The 9,779-nt window shown below is 50.1% G+C and overlaps 1 protein-coding gene across 1 annotated transcript in view; it reads left to right on the top strand.

Moving 5' to 3' along the window:
- The first annotated feature begins 1,786 nt into the window (after window positions 1-1,786).
- Window positions 1,787-9,779, top strand: part of PPP2R5D (protein phosphatase 2 regulatory subunit B'delta) — a 42,703-nt gene continuing 34,710 nt past the window's right edge. Inside the window, exon 1 of the mRNA XM_032780478.2 lies at window positions 1,787-1,874. The gene's annotated coding sequence lies outside the window, so the exon portion shown is untranslated. The remainder of the gene's footprint in view (window positions 1,875-9,779) is intronic.

Genomic DNA, 9,779 nt, shown 5'->3' with positions numbered 1-9,779 from the left:
AGGTGGGCGGAGGTGCCAGGGTGGAGGGGGCTATGGGGCAGGTGGGCGGAGGTGCCAGGGGTGGAGGGGGCTGGGGCAGAGGGGTCTATGTGGTAAAGAGGCCTGGAGGCTATAGTGCAAGGGGAAGAAAGGGTGGGCGGCAGTGGGTCTGGCAGTGCTGCCCCAGTAGGGGGTCAGTAACAAGGTGCCGTGGTGCAGGGGGAAGGGCAGCAGTGCCCCAGGTAGGGGTACATGTTCAATAGCATATCACTGTGGTGTGGGCATGAGGGGCCACAGGGCTGCAGCGCAAGTATAAATCTGCAGCTGCCTGCAAACTCTGACACAGCCCAGGCACATTTGGCACAAAAAGACATGACGGCTCCAGCAGTGTGATGAATTCACTGCATGGTGCAAACACACGTGGCCTCAATGCTAGTGGTGACCAGGCTCAGGCACTAACCGGGCTGCAGCAATGCATGCAGTGCCATAGCAAGGACGTGTGGGCAGGACATGTTTGGTGAACATGTTGCCACAACCCAGGCTCGTATCGGCCACACTGTGCACTCTAGGTCATGGTGCAGAAACCCACCTGGAACATGCGCTGCTGATGCATCTGGTACACATGTTGCCATGGACCACAGCACAGACTGGCCACACACAATGAAAACACTGCCCATGTGTGATGCACAGGTGTCTGCAGGCAATAGGCTAGAGTGCTGCTCTCTAAGCCCATCCTGTGGGTGCACTAGCCTCGCTCACATTCCTGGCTGCTGCACCGCTGTTGTTCATCTGGCTCTGGCTTCTCTCTCCTTCTTCCCTTTTCTCCCACTTCTTCCCAACCCCAGCTCTCCCAACTCTTTTCCTGTCGTTCTACCCCCCACTACCTCCCATCCAAAGGTTCTATGTTTCTTCCCTCACAAACACTCTTCAGTCCCTTCCCATTGTACCTGGTGACCTCATGGCTTAATTACAATCTCTTTGTGAGTCCTGTGTTGGCTAATTCTTTGCACCTTTTCTGCTGTCAGATGCCCTCTTGTGGGCCTGGTGTTTTAGCCAGATATTGCATCAGCAACGTTTGTGCTGTAACCAGCTAAACTAGTTCCCCAGCTGCTGTCCTCTCCTGGCATTGCATTCCCCCATGGACAGGCCCCAGGTCCACTAGGGGAATCTTTAGGAGTGTGAATGCATTCTTGTAGCCTGATTCTGTTTGGGAGGTTAACAGCTAGCTTTCCACACTGCAGGGGATGGGTTACCAAGTCAGACTGGCTGGGAAGAGGGTATGACATATGTAGTAGTTGGACAGTTGGGATGCTCCAGCCTTAGCTGGGTGCAGAGTTCTCCAGTGTGAAGGGGAGGAAGCATCTCTGGGAGCCCCCATTTTAAGAGACATGGATTATTGCTGGGGTGGTGTCTCCATGACAGTCTGTGAAAGATATAGGCAATGTCTACACTGTCCTGCAGTTCAGATTGTGGGGGTGCCTTGTGCACTGAAGTACTGCGCTATAGCTCTTTCGTGTGGATGCAGCAGGTGCAAATTAAAAGGTTCCTAGTTTGCATTAATGTAGCCCTGTTTGATTGAAGAGGACTGTGTTAACGTGAACTAGGAACCTTTTAGTTTGTGCCCGCAAAGTTCCTGCAGGGGATTTATAGGGCAGCACTTTGGTGCACAAGACACTGCTGTTTTCACCCCTGTAGTCTGAACAGTGGGGCAGTGTAGCCAAGCTCACAGGAGCTTGTGACTAACTGAACGGAATTAAATCTTTTCCGAGCCCACTGCAACTGAATATGCTCTCTCCTCGTTCCAGGAGCCTCCAAAGTCTGCTAAAAGCACCACAAAGGCCAGCAGCGGCAGCAGTGGTGGTGGGAAGGATGGTGGGGCAGAGAATTCAGAGGAGGTAAGGCATTCATCTTACAAAGCATCATACCTGTACAACTCCTCTCTTTTTGTATGGCATCTTTCTTTCAAATTATCTCTTCAACAGCTTTGCAGAATAAGGAACTTAATGTGCTTAAGCGTGGTACTTAATGTCAAAGGTAGAGAGAGGCTGATTGAGGTAGTTGGAAAAGACAGAGGGTGAGAACTGAACCGTGTGGCATTCCATAGAAATAGAGACTTGAAGGGGAGCGCAGTTAGATATGCCAGAGCCACCTATGCGGATGGGCTAGAATACAGCAGTGAAGCCTGCATTGAGAGCAAGGAGAATGGAGAGGAGAAGACATAGCTAGCAGGAAGAAGGAAGCCTGAATGGAACAGAAGTGTCCTTGGCATGGTCCAAAATGTTATTGAGAGGTGAACTGAGTGGTAGAAGAGAGCCTGCAGTTTGCTTGGGAGGAAGAGGCAAGCACTGGGATAAATTGACATCAGAGTTCAATTAAGCGTAGGGAGAAAAGTGGTGGATTTGTGAGATACGGAGAAGGTACTAGAGAAAGTTTGAGTTTCTCACTGTTGTAACATCCTTGCTGTCAGCAGAGGAAGAGCTAACATATGCAACCACTCGTTCTATATTAAAAGTGCTACTGAGAGCATCCTTTGCCCTGGGCGCTGATGCTGCCAAGAAGGATACATCTGGAGTAGTGTCAATACAGAGTAACTTGCTATAACAAATGATGTCGCATATTAACACACAGTTTTTCCAGAAATTAGCAGGAACTCAGGCGCATATGAATGTTTTGGTAAGATTGAGCTCATTCAGTGTTCAAACAGCGTGGTTGTCTTGGACTCTGGAAACAGAAACCCAGCCTCCAGAAAACATTTTACTCGCCATCTAAGGAGGCATGCTTATTTTTTCCATTAATTTAGTTTTTCAGGCAAGACTCTCCCCACTTCCATCCCAGTCTAGTACAGTCCGCTGAGGAGACTGTGTGCTTAAGTCTTCGCTATGTGCTGTCCTTGAGAAATTGGAATGTGTTGCACTATAGCTCTAGCCTGGGAATTAGAGGTTGTTGATGTGTGTAAAGTTAGAGAGGAGAGGAAGGGTAAAAAGGCAGCAATTCAGTGGGGCTGTGTGTCATCAAAGCAGAGTAGTTATTTATAAGTCCCCCTATCCCCAAAGATAAACACATTAAATGTATAAACGGCCCAAGCAACATCTCTACTGATAATAGTTGCTCCTTCTGAAAAGCCAGTGTTAGAGCTTGTGCCTAAATGAAGGTGTAATTGAAACAGAGTCTGAAGCTGGAGTAGTTTGCCTTGGGGACTTCAGTTTAGTGATCCGTGGTCTCCATTCCATTTTAGTCTCAGCCTGTTTTGTCCCCACTCCTTTCCCATGCTAGATTTTTCCCTTTGTTTGGTGTACGGTTTTAAAAACAATTTCCCACTTTAGTTCCTTTGGGCTAGGAGGAAGCAAGGGGACACCACCACCAGCCACATAAGTAGTCGTTGCCTCTTGTACAGTAGTCTTGATCCTTGGATCCCACAGCACTGTACAGAAGAACCTAAGTCTCATATCTTCAAACACAAAGGTGGCCAACAACAGTCTGAAGCAACCAAATTAATATTGGGCAGTTGCCCAGTAAGGCTGGTGAGAAGCTGCATTCCTAGGACCCAAGTGATGCAGTATGAGGGGTATAAAGAGCATCACTTGCAATCTTCCCTCATTAACTCAAAATGGCAAATACTTTAAGTTGCTATGGATGTGGAAAAAACCTAGAATGGTTTAAAAAAACCCAACAAAACAAACCCCAAGCCCCGCACAACCACCCCGCTCTCTGCTGAGGTAGAACGTCAGCTCTTCTTTGGCGATACGATGTGCTCTACAATGTGCTTCTCCTCCTTTCCCATTAGGGTTACCTGTAAGGCTCTATTCAAGACTGTTTTTCCTCTTGTGCTCTCTCACCCATAGTGGCAGACCACTCTGTTATGGAATGGATGAGTATGTCTCTTGACAAGTAACTATCTTTTTTTCTTAATTTGGATTAAATTCTTCCAGGAAACAAAGTGACTAACCATAATGCTCAGAAACATTCATACAGAACTATCAGCAGACTTACTTGTAAGTCAGCAGTCCGTCTCATGCTGTTACTATCTGAATATTTGGAGAATGGATTAGTTGGTGAATGGAACAAGAGATGTGCATTGTGTGTCATCCTTTTAGTGGAAGGCAAAAGGGAGCTTGGGTTAGTGAAGCATCCATGGATGTTTTTAAGGGATAAGGTATGTGGGCTGAAGTTGGACTGGATTTGAATGTTGCCCTAACTGGGGATTTCATAGTTTCACTGATTGCTTTGAGAGAGGTGAGGTTGCTCAGGTGCATTTCTTTACAGAAGTTTTGGTTCCTTTGGTGGTGGGGGGGTTTGGCGGAGGGAGGAGAATTTTCCTGTTTTGAAGTGACCAATAGACATTTAAATACGTACTATATAGAGCAAGAGGGCAACCCTGCTCCAGCATGTCTCCCTGTTCCCTCCCACCACATTGCAGGAAGAAGCAGCCGTCTTTCAGCCAAACTTGCCCCTCAAACAGAGTTTCATATTCTGCTTCCAGAACAAAGCATTTTCCCAACAGGCTAAGGCTCTCCGCAGAGATGCCCTGCTCTGGCAGACAACAGGTGCAGCAGATTGGGACTTCCCTCTATGAATTTTGGCAGGTCTACGGGAGGGTGAGGCAGGTGAGGGGCTGGGCAGCAGGCTTGGGAACCTGCACTAAGCCCTTACTTTCAGCACTTTGATGCCTGTGCTGTAAGCCAGTGGTGAATTCCGCTGTTGTGAATGAGCAAATAAAAATACCATGTATGTCAATCATGGATCTGTACTGGAGAAGGGAAACCTTTAAATCCATATGCAAACATTCAGCAATGCCAGTGATGGGGGAAAGCAAAAGGATGCAGGATTAGTTCTTATAAAATGTGCATTCATTTCTACCTGGTCAAGAGGTCACTGAGCTAAGGTGAAAATATCAACGGTCAAGTGGCAGCAGCACTTAGTAGCTAGGCATGGGGCTTTTAAGGTACCTACTTTGCTCCAAAAGAGAAGGTACCAGTGCTAGGAATCTCAGGAGTAAATCTGGGGAGATGGGGAAGAAAGGGACCTCTGGGGAAGTGTTTTCCTTTAGGGGCTGGATGATGAGGGGAGAAGGTGTCAGTGTAGATCTTGGGGGAGAAGATGCTGCTGCAAATCATTTATATATTAGCTGGGGGAATGAGGAGGAGGAGAGTTACTCATCTCTAGCCAGAGAGAGACTGGGAGGGGCAGGTGAGGTGGGTGGGTGGAAGAGAGTTAATGGCCTGGAAGAGGGAGGGAGGCTTGCCAGCGCATTGGAAGGGAGGGAGGATGGAGATGTTGCTCTGCAGCCTGGAAAGTGGCTCAGGAGAGGCAAGGATGAGATTCCCAACCCATGGGGCTCAGGGACATGCCTGTTGTTCTTTTAGTTGCGCTCTCATGCGCTTCAGAGGCATTTCTTTGTGACTTGTCACTGCAGTACACTGGAAAGTCTGCTGCTGATTGAACTAGGGTTGCTTCAGGTGTGGGAGGTGGATTTTAATAGAGACAGTTGGCTAAATGCAGTAGAAGAGACACTTGTATGTATCGGCTCCAGGGGCTGGAGGAGAAGAGTCAGCAGAGAAGGGGCTGACATCAAATCTGGGCTGAAAAGCCTGGTGAGTTTAGGAGCTTGAGAAAACCGTGAGGCAGGATTGCATACCAAAGGGTGAGGCAGTGGAGAGAGCATTCAGCCACAAATAGGAGTGGCTGGGGTATGTGAGAGCACGGAGAGGGGAGCCTGTGACCTCAAGGGTGTGGGTGGGAGAATGACACGCAGGCTCTGGGAGTCCAGGATGAAGTGTAGTTCAAGAACCTGGGGCTTATCTGTGGACACATGAAGGCCTCCCAGGAAGGAGGAGGGGAGGGTCTGGCTATGGGGGGGGAGAGTCTGTGAGAGGAGGAGTGAGAGTGGAGAACCTGAACTGAGCTTTAGTAGTGACTAGCATGTCCTCTGGACCTGAGCAAGGGGGCTGTGCCAGGAGGAGATAGCTTCCACACTCACTGAGAGTCAAACATTGATGTTAGTTTTTAAAGCAGCCTTCAGAGGGGAATAGTGTAGCGTAGCCGCCTCTCTGAGCTGCCTCGCCTTGGTGTAGTGTAAAGGCGTCTAAGTCTGTCTTATCCAGCTAGGAGGTGAGTGTCCAGCCTCATTCTTCTCAGAGACCAGCCAGCGGCTGAGCAGTGTTAATCTGGAGAGAAGGGTTTTTAATGTGGACATCTCTGTGCATTAAGTGACAAGCTTTCAGCTTCAGTGATCCATTTATATCTGCTGCATTTTCAAGGCTAGAAACTCTTTAGAAGAAAATGCAGAATTGTCTTCTGAATTTGCATTTCCCGCCTGGCCCAGTCAGGCGTGGGTGGGGGACCCCGATGGGCTGGCTCTGCCAGCAAACCTGTGGGACAACAAACCTACCACGGGTAGTGCGTGATGAGAGTAAGAAGTCGGCCTGGTGCTGGTTTCCACTAAAATCTTTCAGAGCACAGCAGTGTGAAGGAATAATTATCAACCCCCCATCCCTAGCCTGAGCTGGGAGTGTACAGAGCCTCTCCCTGTGCAGAGAGGAGTTCTGTGTGTTACCAGGATTTCTCTTTTGGGCTTGTCTCTAGCCAGCAGATCTTTGCTATTCTTTTGACTCCCCAGCTGTTGAAACTTTATGCAGCGCTTCTCTCCCTCTACAGGAGCTATTCAAGGCTCTTCAAAAACAGGAGTGGTAAAGCAGCAAGGCCCTTCCCAGACTCCTAATGAAGTGACTGCAGCCAGACCCTGTTCAGATGCAGTGTGTTCTGAGCTGGTAGAGTTCCCTGTCACCTCTCCATGTGAGAAGGGGGACCAGGAGATGGGAGATCCTGTCGGTTTCAGATTTATTTTGAAAGTATTGTTTCCTGCCCTGCGTCCCACAGAGTGTTTCCAGGTTTAAGGCCATTTGTGTTCCTCCTTGTTTCTGGCTGTAATGTCTCTCCCTCAGGCTGGCCCGTCATGTGGAGACTCTGCCTTTTCTTCTGCCCTGTGTGAAGGGCATACAGTAGCTTGGAGAGCTCCCTTGTTTTGAAGTTTCTTAACGGTATTTGACCAAACCTGTCCGTTGCTAAGGATATTCTGAGGGCTGAATAGTCATGGGGAGAACTGAACTTTGGGACTCTAGGAAGTGTCCAGTGGAAATCCTGCCAAATGGAGTCAGTGGCCTAAGGCATCAAATGACAAATCAATATTCATGAATAGTCTTGAACTGGAATAGCATCCCCAATAGCTTCATAGCACCTCTTGCTAGTGTCTCATCTCCGACCTTCATCATTACGTGGGCCAGCTCACCCCCCACAGGCAAACAAGCAGCCGCTGAGACAGCTACCGCAATGGCCTATGTGGAAATTTGTTAGGAAAGTAACATTTCTGCTGACTTGAAATGTGATTTAGCAGGTAGGAGTGACGGGGAAGTGCTGGTGTCTTGTGAGCAGCCACTGGCCTAAATGAACATCCTGCTCAGTAATTCTTTCCCTGCCCACTCAACCCGTGTGTCCGCTACGACTCTCCTGCACCACTGAGTGCGTGGGAAGGCCTCTTTGGCGAGACCTCTGTTCTGTGCCCTCTTCCTTGCTAAATGGCTCGGCCTTTCCTTGTTGAACACCTCCTGCGCCTTGCGTGGATCATCTCTTCTCCGCTGCTGGCTTACCTCTGCCCTACAACACGCTGGCATTGTCAGGAAGTCCAGCCAGCTTGTGCTGTGTGCCCGCCTGGCATCTGTCCCTCCCTCAGGCTCAATCTTCAAGGGGCTCTCTAACCATGAATCCTCTGGCATGTTCTCTGCACCCTTCCCTTCTGTTAGTCCCACCGCCTCCCACACCCATTCCTCCCTCTCTTGTAGGATTTGTTTTCTTGGGCGGTCAGATGTGCCCTGGTCTCCAAACCTTCCTTTGACCTGTTTCCCCCTACCTGCACCTCATCTCCCTCCTCCTCCCCTTTGCTCCAAGCTTCTGGAGGGTGCAAGTGATTCCTGTCTCTGCAATTGTTCTTTCAGGGTCTCTGCCATGTCTCTCTTCCTTCTACATCTTATTCCTAGGACTTCATCTGCTATAGGAGAAGGGAGGTCAGTTACTGCCTTTGCCCCAATGACTCTCAGATCTTCCTTGTTCAGCCTTGTATCCAAGTGCCTCCAAAATATCTCCCTTGATGTCCCACTGTTAGCTCTTCTTTGTTCCCCTTGTCCCTTCTGCAGCACTCAGCACTTCCTGTCACCCACTTCTCCTCTCCCTGTATCTAGGTTGCCAGCCCTCACTCAGGAATCTCTCCTAAAACTCATCCTTTCCAGCCTGGTTATAAGAGTCTTCCTGCCCTGGTCATCTCCCACTCCTGTTACTGCGCCTGCTGTCCACTTACGTTGCTGACGTCCCACTGCTCTGGTCATGTCAATCCTCCGCCTCCCTCCAGATCCCTCCCTTAGTTTCCTTTCTCCTTCCACGCAGACCGTGGTCCCTATTCTGCACAACACCGAGTCCTGCTTCTGCTCTCATTTCCTCCTCCTTCATTGCTCCCCGCAAACTTCTTGTATCCTGCCTTCTCCTGGCTGAGCTGGGAAAATGGGGTATCCTTGCTCTTCTCTGCTCTTTCTTCCAGGCTAGCCCTCCCAGTGCCAAGTGCGCCCCTCTGAAACTCACTCTTGAAAGGGCTTTTGACGTTAATCCACCAAAGAAACAAGTCCGAAAAAGACTTGCCACACCATTTCTGACCTGAGCCTTTCTCTGCATGGACAGCACCATGCACATCTGCTCTGTGCTGAGTGAGAGCTACTTGGACAGCTGTGCTCTGGGCATCGCCAGACAGCCCTCAGTGTATGAGAGTGCAGTGGCAAGTTCACAGCAGGCCTGTGCTCATCGTGTAGGTGTCCCCGGCAGACCAGTCTCCAGGGTTGTGTCCCTGGTGGAGTTCCAAAGCCCTGTGTCGACTTCAGGAGTCTCATATTTTCCATCCCTTGCTTCCCACGCACGCAGACTTTAACTTCAGTGTGGAAAGAGATTAATGGTGGGGTGCCCCACATCCAGCCTGGCCTGCCTCACACCCTCTGCCGTTGAGTCCCCGTGCTGGGCAGCGCCTCTGGGCATCAGGGAAGGGGTGGCTTACTAGGGGTTTGGGGAACAGGGACTCTCAGGAGAGACAGTAGTGATGTGATGGAGATTTGGTGGGGTGGAGGAGTGATGGGCTGAGACTCACGTAGCAGCTCCTCATCCTGGCGCATCCTCTGGTGCTATTCCATGTGATGTTGTGCTGGGTAAACACAATAGATGGCCTGGTGCCTCCCTGGGGGGGAAGCTGGAACAATGTGTATAGTGGGGGTGCTGAGAGCCATTGAACCAAACTGTAAACCCTGGATATGATGGAAACCACTGCTAGCCAGGAGGTGCACCTGCACCCGTAATTCCAGCTATTATGTCCCTATGCGCTTCCAGCGGGCCCTAGAGGAGTAGGGGGTGGAAGATGGAGAGGGGAGTACAGCTGGCTTGCACAGAGGGAAACTCTCAGCTGCGGGTGGTGGAAGAAGGCACAAAGAGTGAGGCTGCGGAAGAGACAGTGTCTGAGATGAGGCGGGGTCGGGCAGAGCGATGGAAGGGAGGCTGAGTAGGCAGTGACCACACAGCATGGAGGAATGGCTGCTGGAGGGGGGTGGGGGGCAGTTACTTCGCACTCACAACAAAGGAGCAGAGCAAACCGGGTTTTAGACTGACCCAGTATCCATCTCATTCTGTTTCTGGACCTTTTGCCTTGGTATCCAGGCAGTTCTGTACCACCTTTTGGGGTCCTTCTCCACGTCCCTTCACACAGTCTCCCCAGCTAC

Source organism: Chelonoidis abingdonii, chromosome 3 (genome assembly GCF_003597395.2).
Source record: "Chelonoidis abingdonii isolate Lonesome George chromosome 3, CheloAbing_2.0, whole genome shotgun sequence".
Lineage (NCBI taxonomy): Eukaryota > Metazoa > Chordata > Testudines > Testudinidae > Chelonoidis > Chelonoidis abingdonii.
Note: the sequence above shows the minus strand (reverse complement) of the source record. Positions and strands in the feature narration are given on the sequence as shown.